Consider the following 13,152-nt stretch of genomic DNA (forward strand, 5'->3'; position numbering starts at 1 on the left):
AGCCCCAACCTCAAAAACCAGACCAGGAAGCTGAAATTCTCTTCTGTCTCTCCTTTGAATTAAGACTTTGTCAATAATCACCCATTTACACCTCACCTTTCTAAAATACAGATGTGATTATGTTCCTCTTCTGCTTAAAAATGGACACAAAAATGGTCCCCCAATGCCTATAACAAAGTCTATAAATGTCCTTCAGGAAATTGGTGTATTCCTGATATTTTTGTGATAGGTACGTCATTTGGAGAACAAGCCTATAGTTTTAAGAGAATCCCCCAAATAGGAAGTTACCACAAAATGCCAGGAACCACTGACCTCCAGGGAAAAGGCCTGACTCAACAAGGAGCAACAGAATCATCACAATTTGGCTTCACCCTTACCCTCCCTTCTGTATCTTATGTCACAGCTCTGACTTGTCTTTCCCAGTGCTACCTGTATGTTCATGCTTCCTTGCCTTTGTTTCTGCCTTTGTCTCTGCCTAGAATACCTTCCCTCCTTTCTGCCAGGAAAATTACTATACATGCCTTGGAACCCAGCTCAAATATCATATCCTGGGGTAATGAGTGATCTAAGCTGTAATGCAGTTCGTATATACTTCTAACATAATTGTAATTGTTTCTTCCCCCTTTTGATTAACCCTGGACTGAAATTATAATCTCAGAGTAATAATGACTCTTATTTACATTTAAATCTCAATGCCTAGCATAGATTATACTAGGACCCACTGTTTGTTGTGTAGGTGGATGGGTGTTGGCTTGGACTACTGACTGACAGAACAGGGACACCTCCCTCTGAGCATTTCTCTGCAGACTCCCTATAAACTGAAGACCATTTCTTCCCGGCCTAATGCTTTGCTCTGTAATGAGCTTTGTACTTTTAGATTTTACTCATTTGTAAAATTGCAAAAATAATTTTGGAGATCAACATAGGCTTGCCAATTTTTTTTTTAATTTTTTTTTCCAACGTTTATTTATTTTTGGGACAGAGAGAGACGGAGCATGAATGGGGGAGGGGCAGAGAGAGAGAGGGAGACACAGAATCGGAAACAGGCTCCAGGCTCTGAGCCATCAGCCCAGAGCCCGACACAGAGCTCGAACTCACGGACCGCGAGACCGTGACCTGGCTGAAGCCGGACGCTTAACTGACTGCGCCACCCAGGCGCCCCTAGGCTTGCCAATTTTTAATTTTCCAAGCAAAGACTTAAAAAATGATCAGTTCTCCATCAGGTAATAAAAGCAAAGCCACTTTAACACCTCAAAAGTATGAAGGACATAATCTCAGCCTAGAAGACAGTCTTTTAAATTAAATACATTCAGCCTTTCGAAAAGCTTACCACATTGACCTTATTTTCTCTTATTCCATGATGAAAACTTCATCCCTGTTTATGAGTTCTAGAATAATGTTTGGAAACCACTGATTTAAACCTTTGCTTCTGAGAGGCAGCTCCTGCATTCTTCCTCAGGAATGAGATTTAGGCCTCATGACAGGACTAGTCCTGCTGGATCTACCCATGGGTTTCTTTTTGAGGAAACAGAAGAACCCAGAAACAAGAGACCAACTAAGCATACTGAGCACTTACTGTGTGCAACTTCTGTGCTGGTCACTTGGCATTGTGTATTAGGTGCACCACTCAGTTAAAAACTCAAGAATACAAGCAATGCAACTTTATCTCTTTTTCTTACTGAATTTATTTTTTATTTGAATATGTTCCACTAGGTGACAACTATGATCTTAATTCAGGGTCTCTCTCCCTTTCTTTCCCTGAGGGTTGCATCTTTGATCCAGGGGACTGACTTAGTGCACAAGCAGGGCTAGATTAAACCTCCCAAGGTCTTAAGCAGTGAAAAGATTATGATGAGTCATATGTAATTGAAAAAAATTTAAATACTTACAGTTAATTATCTCCTAACAAAGTTCAGTCAGGGTTTTTTTTCTCCCCCCTCTCTCCTGAAATTATCACGTCAGTGCTTTTTATTCTTTCAAAAGAACTGTCTTACATTCTTGGGTAGATGCTTTGTTTTCCTGGGGCCCTTGATAAGTTCTTGGCCTACCAGAGGGTTCATCTGGTTTTGTTCATTGGCCTTTAGCATCCACTTGGATGGATTGGATTTTATTGTGGGTCCATGCAGATGACCATGGACTCCTCCTCACCCTGTCCACATAAGACTGCCTCCAATCTGAAGGCTCTTTATGCCACATCTGGGCCACTCAGGGTTAGACTTTATCTCTTCAGTATAAATTTTGATCCCTTTTAAAATGCAACACTTACTATTATCAGTCATCATACTCTGTACAGACAAAGGAACTGAGGGAATAGAAGGGTGGACAATAGGCAGGGAACAGTATCACATTATCTGTATCACATTACTTCCATTGGCTCAAATTCTCCTATTTATTTTTTGTCCAGCTTTCTTTTCTGATGTCTTCACTAGACTACAGTTCTATGAGAACAACACATCTGTCTTATTCATTACTATAACCCCAGAACCTAGAACAGTGTCTGGCACATAGGCCCTCAATAAATATTGTTGCTCTAATGACTGAGAATAAACGAGATAAGAATAACACAAAGAGGTGGAAGGGTGTCAGAGTGAGGGGGCTGGAAGTGCTAAAAATAAACTTCAATTATTTTACAATTATGGTGAAAGTTTATGTCAGCTTTCCCTTGGAAAAGTTTTGTTCCACTGCAGCAAGAAATGCCTCTTCATTCTACCATTTCTTGTGCTGTTTTCTGGTTTTTGTTTCTGGGCTTTCTCTTGGCTGGAAAACTAAAGTATTTTGGGTCAAGAGTATCAGTATATACCTTTGGAGCTCCCCAAAGGTATATATCTCTCTTTTAGAGATAAAAGATGCTAGTTTACTGAATGAATGAAGAATGAATGAATAAATGAAACTTGAGTCCCGAATATCCAGAGAATCCCTGAGGAATGGGCTCCCTATTGGGGGTTAAGTCCAAAGTGGTGTCTTCTAGACTGAGTCTTACCCAGCCTCAGCATTCCACATCCACTTCTGGGGTGTAGCACCTCCTAGTGGAAGTCCAGGGGTGCTGCCTCTTCCCAAGCCATCCCTCAATATGGGCCTCTTGGTGACTCCCTCCCAGACCACCATCTTTTCATCCTCAAAACCTTAATGTTACTCCCCTGGATGAGGCCCAGTAGACTCTGGCAGGTCCCCTCTAGTCACCCCAAATAATGACAAGGTGAACAATGAAGGCCTCCATTCCAGCCAAGTGGTTCTAGGCAACAGCAGCACTTCTCAAACTTGAATGTGCAGATGAATCACCTGGGGAGGATCTTATTAAAATGAAGATTCCAATCTAGTGGTTTTGGGTTGTGAACCAAGATTCTGAATTTTTAATCAGAAAATATTCAAAAATTTTTTGCAGGGATCTTTTGCAGAAAATATTTTGCAGGGATCTTGCCTAAAACATTTTTGGAATTGCTGTTGAAGCTTATTGCACCTTTAAAACTCAGTGGTGACATCTTTTTCTTTGAAGGTGAATTTGAAAAGCAGTCAAAAAACATTTCAAAATAAAATGTGATTATAAATATTGAGATGGATTTACTTACATGGCTTATAAATCAGCCCTGAAAGTTATCCCCAAACAACAGTTCCAAAAATATTTGGGGCAGCTGGTTGGAGAAAGGGGGATGTTTACTTTGAAACATTCAGATGCTTAAGTGTCACTGTGTCCATTTTTAAGGAGTTAATTTTATTACTAGTTTATTTAAGTAAAACTTACATAGGGCTTGATGAGTGGCAGGCACTGTTGCTTTACAAGTATTATCTCATTTAATTCTCATAAGCCTGCTTTTATTCCCATTTTACAAATGAGAAAACTGAGGCACAGAGACAATATGTGGTTTACCTAAAGTCACCCAGCTAATTAATGCAAGAGTCAGGTTCAAACCCGAGGCAGCCTGCTTCCAGGTGTCACAGGATTAATTATTAAGCTATGCTAACTTTAAACAGTGTTAGGAATAGCCTAAAGAAAGAGTGTCAGCTACTATGGAGTCTATCAGAAGGAAAAGAAAGAAATTAAGTGACTTAGAGTGGAGACTGGAAGCCTACAGAAAATAAATCCATCCCCAAAACAGAAACAGCTGGAGCTGGAATGTGTGACTAAAGAGTTCTTACAGCCTCTACCCCTTTCCTGGTTCTGATGCCTAGAAAAGACCTCAAGATGGAAGAGAAAGCAAGTTCTCAGGTTCACCTTCCACCATTCTATTCTCTCATGGTCTTAGTTGTCCTGTTTTGTAGCTTTAAACTCATCAAATTTAGGGAACCGGGAGCAGGAAGACCCAGGGAAATTGCAGCATGCAGCATTGTCTTGCTTTTTACATGCTGTTCAGTGAGTTTTTGCTGATGGATTGTGAGTAAAGGGAGCACCCCACCGAAATGTCCAACTCTTCCAGAAATGATTCCTGACTTGCCTTGCCACCCTCAGGTCCCCTGAGAGGAGCTGGAGAGGCTCATTCTTCACTCACGATCTGACCATTAACAGAGGCCAAATGAGGAAAGAGAAAGTACCCCCACAGAACGTCCTAAAACACACAGCGGGCAAGACGGGGAGTGGGCCGATTCGCTAGCACTTCTAGAATTAGAAAGAGGAAGTAAAGTCCCAGAACTTCAATTTTGGCCCTAACCTAATATTAAGGAGCAGCGGGGCACAGTCACGGAGTACAATGTGGCTTCCCCAACCTAAAAAGGCGCCCTAGCCGTGCCATTGTTCCCACAATGCCGTGACTCGGATTCGAACCGAGGTTGCTGCGGCCACAACGCAGAGTACTAACCACTATACGATCACGGCGCGCTACCGGAACGCCACAAGAAACCATGCTTCCAAGTATGGATCTTCTAGTCTAGCTGGCCGGCCGCCCTGGCCTTCCGAAGTCGCCCACGGTGTGCCAGGCCCTTCTGGCACTCGCGCTGACCCCTAAGCGGAGTAAGGGCGCCGAGGACTCTCCAGCAGGTCTCAGCCGGTCGTGCGTACGGATCGTAAAAGAAAGAACTCCTATGAGGCCGTTATGCTCACGTCTAGTCTGTACGGACGTGATGCCCCGGGGTCGCCCGAACGGTAGGTCCGTTTCGCACCCCCATGCCCTGGCGGTCACGCTATCTGAGTGGACTCCGGCTGGGAACAGGGTTGTCTCTAGAATTCCACAAGAAGGAAATACAGTCCCGACGCACCCGCACAACTTCCTTCGAGGTGCGGGGCGGGGTGGGGGGACGGAAACCTGGAGCGCAGCCTTCAAACTGGTGAAGCAGTGGGGTCTGACCCCCGGGCGAGTGTGGACAGAAATCAAAAAAGCAGGGAAACGAGGGCGTCGGTGTTCTCACAGCGAGAGGCTATGTTGGAGATCAGCAGGTACAGACCGTGACGTAACAAGGGGGCGGGGCTTTCAATAGAGAAGAACTCAGGCGAGGAAACCGAAGGCCAAGTCCCCAGTAGCTCGCCGTGATCGTATAGTGGTTAGTACTCTGCGTTGTGGCCGCAGCAACCTCGGTTCGAATCCGAGTCACGGCATTGCGAGAGCAGTGGCACGGCAGGGGACTTGGTTTTTATTGCTGTCCTCCATTTTTATTTCGAGTTTGTAACAACATTCTCGAAAATGGATCCCAGTCCCCTGTGCCAGTTGGAAACGACGTTTACGTCATGCCAGCTCTGGCTAAATTGGACCTCGGAAGAATATAGGCTTCCTGTTACCGCGGCTACGCGCTATACCGTTCACTGGAGACAAAGCACAGAGCACTCACAAGGCTAGTAAGTGTTGTCATAGGCATATATATGAATTTCCATAGCAGCGCTGGAAGAGGACTCCCGATAATAATAGGAAGAGAAGTCTTCACAGAGGAGGTGATTTTTGAAGTAGCTCTTAAAGTCAGAAAAGGAATTTTCCGAGCAGCCAGGATAATCTCGTGTGCACAGGTATGATGGAGGTCTCAAAAAGGAACTATGGCAATTACTCTATAAATCCTACCTCTTCCCCACCCTCACTTCTAAAGGACCTGTTGAGTGAATGAATGCGAGTAATTAGGGAATGGGAAGCGACACTGAGGGAGGGCCAAGGATGGGCTGCAAAAGGTGGACGAATTTCCTACAGTCTGTGGGTGGGGGTGAGGGGTGGAGGAGTGAAAGGATTCAGCTTGTATTTAGTAATATCCCTCTGGTGACTCTGCAGGCGGTGAGGGTGATGATTAGAGCAGACAGGTGGCCACCTTGGATTCTCTTGTTAGAACTAGTGGCACGTTCTCAGTTTAGCAAAAATCCTCTGCCTACTATGGACTCGGCCTGGTTCTAGGCGCGGTGGGGCGGGAACACTGATGGACAAGAAGAAAAATCGCACCGGCCCCTGCTGCTGCCTAGGGCACAACCGAGGTGGCCACCGGTACGGGCGGGAGTACCGCGGAAGAAGTCAGGATCGTTGCGGCAGTAGCAGAAGCTGCAAGGAAGTTGGTGGGGAGCGGGGAAGCAGGGTGAGATGCATTCATTGAGTCCCTTACATGTGTACAGTCAGGCATGGGGGAGTCCACATCCTCCGCGGCGGCGACATTGGGTCACTCCTGGGGTAATCAGCAGGGACTATAACCCCTTAGGAGCGCCCCCTTCAGATCCGGGGTCGCTGCAAAGATCTCCCAGGCACAGGAGATGGGCATCCTAGGAATGGTGGTTACACAACTTGTGGACACTGAGTTCCGGACGGTCCCGTCCCTGGATGCCCAAGTGGTCCCCCTAAACGCCCACCTCATTCACACGGAACCCACCATTCCCCACTCCAACATCAACACTTTCTGTAGCTAATGGACCAAAAGCGAGAGAGCGAGAGCGACTGGCGAGAGCGCACTGCGCCTGCGCATTCCCAGAATCTGTGTTACGCTGGAACTCCGCCCTATAGGTGGATCTTTTGGTGACGTGCAGAGCGGGAAGGCCTATGACTGTTGAAGAGGACAATCAGAAGGCGATCCTTACAGGTCCCCGGTAGCTCGCCGTGATCGTATAGTGGTTAGTACTCTGCGTTGTGGCCGCAGCAACCTCGGTTCGAATCCGAGTCACGGCATTGTGGGAACAATGGCACGGCAAGGGGCTTGTCCTTTTAGTTTTTTTTTTTTTCTTTTTGTGGACAACGTTTTATATTGATCACAACTCGCTTTCTTGAAGTGAATCACCGAGTCTTTCCACCTTGAAAACTGAGCCGGCCCTAAGATCACCACCTCCAGTAATTCTCATTTAATGCTCTGAATACGGTTTCACATGAGTTAGAATCCCTCCCTGCCCGAAAAAATTGGAAATCGGTGTCTAAATCACTCTACAGCAGCAAAACCGCGCCCTTGTGACCTTCCAATTTTTTTTTCCTTTTCATGAATTTTTAAAACTTGAGTTGTATGTTTAAATAGAGAATACATGCGCACAAATCCAATGAAGAGTAAGTCTCCCTATCTTCACCTCACCCACCAATTATTAGTTTCCCTCATCTTTCCATGACAGTCCTTGTATAAACAAATATCTATATATGCATATTTGCATAAAAGTATAACCCCCATCTCTGCTTCTTACATAACACAAATGACCTCTTCCCTTCCTCGCTTTCACCCCCAGAAGTCAGACAAGACTTGAGGTAACAAATATGCAGATAGGCAAACTCCCTTTACAAAGAAGAGTACACATACCAGGAGGGAATATCCACCACGGATCCTGTCCTTTTCCTCCCCAGGTCCTGGATGCTGGCTGGGGCAAGTGAAGGCTGACTGGGTTGGTGAGATATAGGGGAAAGGGATCCCTCATTGTGTTTATAAAAACCATTGGATGGTAGCCTGGGCTCTGCTGAGAAGCAGCCCTATTTCGATTGCATGTTGGAAGGGCAGGGCAGTATCCTAGTTTTGGAGTTGGGAAGAGGGACTTGGTAGTCCATTTGGAGACCCTTCACTTCCATCTCTCTGCTATCTTATCAGGATCAAACTTAAATTACAGACCACTAAAGTTAAAAAATTCAGGTTAATGAAAGGTAAAACTGAATCTTACTATGTGTATATTCCAAGCATACAGCATCTCCATAAATATTTGAAGAGAGGTTTCTTATGGAGTCCAAAATTGAGGCAAGTGACCCAGTTTACTTCATTGCATCTCAGGTTGTATTCTTTCAAAACAAAATCATGTTATTTTCATATCAAATAGAAAACTTGGCCCAAATGAAACTCCCATCTACATCTAGAATCTCAAAGAACAGAGTGCATATCTAAGCATACTAAGATGTTTGTTCTCTCAAGTTTGTGTACAGAGATGGGCCTAAGGCAAGGCTGGAGACAAAAAGCAAGCACCAGTCTTAAAAGACAAAACCCAGAAGGGATCAGAGCTCCGGAGAGGACTGGGCATCCAAGGTCAGACAAACAGAAGGGAGGACACCCCCACTCAGTACCCACTAAGAAAAGTGAGGGCTAAGGACCAGGCCTTGAGACAGGCACAAATTTAGGAGGTTAAAGGAGGAAGAGGGTATAGCCTGAAAGAAAGGAGGAGAATGATAACAGTGTCATTTAAGGAAAGTTTGGGAGAAGGTTTCAGGGATGGAGGTCGGCACATTCAGGTGCTGCAAAGGAGAAAGAGGAATAAGATAAAATCTTTGGGCTTGACACTTAGAAGTCATTGTTGATTTTAAAAACCTTCCATGAGAGCAACTAGGCAATGTTTATCAAGAATCAGAAAAAGAAAAGTACACCTTTGCCCCAATAATTCCATTTCTGGGAAACTTACTAAAGGAAATAATCCTAAACTTGGAAAAGTTATGTGCATAAAGATGTTTATTACAGGGCTATTTAGAAGGGAAGAGAGTGTAAATAGCCTGACTGCTTAACAAATAAGGTATTATTGAACTAAACTAAAATATGTTCATTTGATGATATATTGAATTGTTATTTTTAAAGTATCAAAAGTACATATATGAAGTATTAAGTCAGCTTTTAAATACCATTTCCAACTAAAAAGAATGAAGTTCCTTTCTAAAAAATGACTGATTACAAGTCTACAGAAGGGGAAGTGTAAGTCTAGAATATTTTCTGTAAGAAAGCAAGTTAACTGCTTAAATATTGAGGGGACCAAGTCAAAAGGACACAGAAGCCTCTTTAAAGAGCTTCTGTTGGCCAAATTTGAGACAATTGGAGCATCAAAGAATAATGACGGTGAGAATGCAAGCTGGTGCAGCCATTCTGGAAAACAGTATGGAGGTTCCTCAAAAAACTAAAAATAGAACTACCCTACTACCCAGCAATTGCACTACTAAGCATTTATCCAAGGGATACAGGTGTGCTGTTTCGAAGGGACACATGCACCCCCATGTTTATAGCAGCACTATCAACAATAGACAAAGTATGGAGACAGCCCAAATGTCCATCGATGGATGAATGGATAAGAAGATGTTATATATATATATATATATATATATATATATATATATATATATATATATATATATATATAATGGAGTATTACTCGGCAATCAAAAAGAATGAAATCTTGCCATTTGCAACCACATGGATGGTACTGGAGGGTATTATGCTAAGTGAAATTAGTCAGAGAAAGACAAAAATCATATGATTTCACTCATATGAGGACTTTAAGAGACAAAACACATGAACATAAGGAAAGGGAAACAAAAATAATATAAAAACAGGGAGGGGACAAAACATAAGAGACTTAAATATGGAGAACGAACTGAGGGTTACTGGAGGGGTTGTGAGAGGGGGGATGGGCTAAAAAGGTAAGAGGCATTAAGGAATCTACTCCTGAAATCATTGTTGCACTATATGCTAACTAATTTGGATGTAAATTTAAAAAAATAAAAAATAAAACAAGTTTAAAAAAAGTAATAACAGTAATGTTGATAATGGATTATATCACATTTGATAGATAGATAAATAGATAGATAGGTAATTTTTGAGATGATGGAGATGAGAGAGAGAAACAGAGACAAAGAGACAGAGATAGGAGCAACAGCAGCTCTTCTTTACAAAAGAATGCCAGATAATAAATGCAGAAGAAATGACAGGGTTAGAGTCACCATTTTTTGCAATCCTCAGTGTAATAACAAATACAAGCAGAGATCATCAATGGAAGTAAAAACCGCTAGGTAAAACATTATTGGGAGCAAATAATCAAAGATCTTAGGCTATCACACCACAGCTTACTTTAAATTGCAAAGGAAAGATCTGATGGACTCCATGTTAACCAAGTGATCTAGCCTAGTTTCACCAATAAAGGGACAAATGTGCATTATGGCCTGCCAGTGTAACACAGTGGGAAGTACACAACATCCTCTATGTAGTGGTCTTTTCCAAAATGTCTGGACTGAATCTAATAAACTATGGAAAGATCCAGAATGTGGGACATTCTACGTAACAACTGCCCTGACACTTCATAATGATCAATGTCATGAAAAACAAAGTGGCAACGATAAAATGGGGACCTGTTCAAGATTTCAAAAGATTAAAGAAACTTAACAAACAAATGCAATGGAGGGGTCCTGATTAAATCCTGAATCAGGACAAAAATATATATGTAAAAGACATTTTGAGGGAAAAATTTAATATGGACTGCATAATAGACAACACTGTTGTGGATGTGTTCATATGGCCCTCTAGAAGAATTCTTTATTTTTAGGAAATGAGTGTTGAATTATTTAGAGCGAAAGTGTCATGATATTTGCAAATTGCATCATTTAAGGAAAGAAGAGAAAGGGATAGAGTAAATATGGCAAAATGATAAAAAGTAGTGAATCTAGGGAAAGGGCACACAGATTTCCACTGTACTTTCTTTGAACTTGTCTGTAGGTTTGACATTATTTTTTAAAAATGGAAGAAAATAAAGCTTACATAATAAAAATGGGGAAATTATGCAATGTTAAGTGAAAAAAATAAGGACATAAAATTGTGTATACCACAATTATAGCTATATAAAAATAAGAACAAGAGAAATTATCTTTATTCATTTCAACATTTGTTAAGCTCCTGCCACATGACAGGCTCTGCACTAAATGATGAGAGTACCCTGCTCCCCTACAGACTCCTGATTTTATGGTGTAATGCTTAAAATGCAAGACTTTGAATCTGGCAAACCTCACCCAAGTCTCAGAGAGCCTTGCTGTGATGACCTCACCTCCATATCCTTGGTTCATAGCAAGTTCCTTGGCTTCCACGAGGTGCTCAACAGCCTGCTTCCAGGAGTCCGTACCCTGGTGATGGAAGAAAGTGCATTAACAGATCAATTAAAACAACAGGAACTGCAGGGTGCACAAAAGGTAGTTTTAAAATTGTCATTTAAAGGCTACCTTTATCATATCCTCTCCCCTCCTCATCTAGCATTTATTCGCGTTCTTCACCACCATGAATCCTCTCTCTTATGCTGCTTCCTACCCCATCGCCTTTGCTCAGCTCATGCTGACCTCATAGCTTAGAGTGACCTTTCACTCTTTTGCTTCAAAATCCTCTTTTGTCCAAATCCTACCCAGCTCAGGTCTACCTCCCCCAAGAAGGCTGCATCTTCTGTGTAAACTTGATTGATTCCATTCCCCTGAGCTGTCAGCAGGTTAACTCCATACTTTTTAAACATATGGGCCTTCATGTGACACCTACCATTGTAAGCATTTTTTACAGGTTTCAGAGCATGTTCATTATCCATCATCTCCCCAATCCTCACACAACAATTATGCCCTTTGCAGATACAAGGAAAATTAGGATCAGTTGCACTGAGTATCTTGCCCAGAAATCTGGCTAGAGCCCACACTATTGGACTCCTTAGTCAGTGTCTCCCACAGCCAAGTGTGTGTATGTTTGGGGGTGGGGTGTGGAGACCAGCAGCATCTGGATAAACGGTGAGCTTGTTAAAACTACAGTCTAGGACCCCACCCCAGCTAGACCTGCAGAATCAGAAACTGCAGTTTATCAAGTTCCCTAGGTGTTTCACGTTCACATTAAAGTTTGAGAAGCACTGTCCTATAATGCCAACCAGAATATGGACAAAGCAGAAAGCCAACAAATATTTCCAGACCTGGGCCCTGGGATTCTGAGGGGACTCGCAGGTTTGCCATCACATCCTTTTCTACTACCCCACCTTTGAGCCCCCTTCCCTTTGGGGCCTCATGTGGCTCTTTGCTCCCTCACATGGCAGATGTAAGCCCAAGGGTGAGAGAGAGACTGAGGCAGTGCCAGGGGGGATGGATGATGATGAGGTGAAGCTGCTACCTTCCCAGCAGAACCAAAAGCAAATATTGGTGTTGGCTTCAGGGCTACATTATTTCTGTGCAGAAACTGGCTTTATTTCTAAGACAAAAATGCCTATCGCTTGAGCATCCGAGCCTCCAGAGGATAAGGGGGTTTGTGATAGACAACATTGGAACTGTTTCTAGACTTGATTTATTGACTTGTCTGTTTCTATTCTGTCACTAATCTGATTGACAATGAAACCCGGGATTTGATTGAAGGGATTTCTGCGTGTGTACGCGTGAGGCCGTCAGGGCCGAGTGGGCCTGCTCCAAGCTGGTGCGCCCGTGGATGGGAGACGTTTGCGTGAGAGCTGTTTGCATGTGAGGAAGGCGTGTGTGGAAACGACACGGGAGAAGTGGGTGTCACTAGGGAGTTGATTATCTATGATGTGAGATGTGTCTGCCTGGATTGGGAAGCAATGCAGTGGGAGCATTCGGATGGGAGGAGGTAGGTGGGGCTCCCATGGTACACAGAAGAGAGGCGGTTGTTAAAGACACATCTTATGGAACAGCCCCTTCTCTCGCCCTCCCTAGCTTTACCTCCTGGGATATTTTCCAGTTAGGAGGCCTTGGGGGAAGGGAGGGGAGAGACGGGAGGCGTCCAACGGCCAGGACCCCAGGAGTATGAGACGCCGCTCGTGAGCTGGGAGCTGGGGAGGGGGAAGAGATGGAGACAGGTGCGCCCCCACAGGGGCACGTGTGGGGACACGTGGAGGTTTCACCTTCAGTCCAGGATTCGCATCCCCTGCCCTGGGGTAGCCCACTTACTTCTCGTGCGTCCACACCGGCTGGAAACCCGCACCCCCTCTTCTCCTCCCTGGCGAGGGGCGGGGGGGGGTCGACCCCGAGAGCGAACGGAACCCCGCCCCTCCCTTGTTACTGAGGAGCCCCGCCCCCTCCCGCCGCC

At 43.9% G+C, this 13,152-nt stretch overlaps 1 protein-coding gene and 3 non-coding genes across 4 annotated transcripts in view; 2 read left to right on the top strand and 2 right to left on the bottom strand.

Moving 5' to 3' along the window:
- The window catches only part of LOC105260616, a 37,079-nt gene extending 23,946 nt beyond the window's left edge, over positions 1 to 13,133 (bottom strand). The window contains exons 1-2 of the transcript XR_006599279.1: positions 13,014 to 13,133; positions 11,141 to 11,216 (exon numbers count right to left, since the gene is read on the bottom strand). The gene's annotated coding sequence lies outside the window, so the exon portion shown is untranslated. The remainder of the gene's footprint in view (positions 1 to 11,140; positions 11,217 to 13,013) is intronic.
- Positions 4,736 to 4,807, bottom strand: TRNAH-GUG. Its single transcript has one exon. It is a non-coding gene; the product is annotated as a tRNA-His (tRNA).
- TRNAH-GUG lies at positions 5,453 to 5,524 on the top strand. The gene has a single exon. It is a non-coding gene; the product is annotated as a tRNA-His (tRNA).
- On the top strand, positions 6,984 to 7,055 carry TRNAH-GUG. Its single transcript has one exon. It is a non-coding gene; the product is annotated as a tRNA-His (tRNA).
- Positions 13,134 to 13,152: the final 19 nt, after the last annotated feature.

This window comes from Felis catus, chromosome B3 (genome assembly GCF_018350175.1).
Source record: "Felis catus isolate Fca126 chromosome B3, F.catus_Fca126_mat1.0, whole genome shotgun sequence".
Classification (NCBI taxonomy): Eukaryota; Metazoa; Chordata; class Mammalia; order Carnivora; family Felidae; genus Felis; species Felis catus.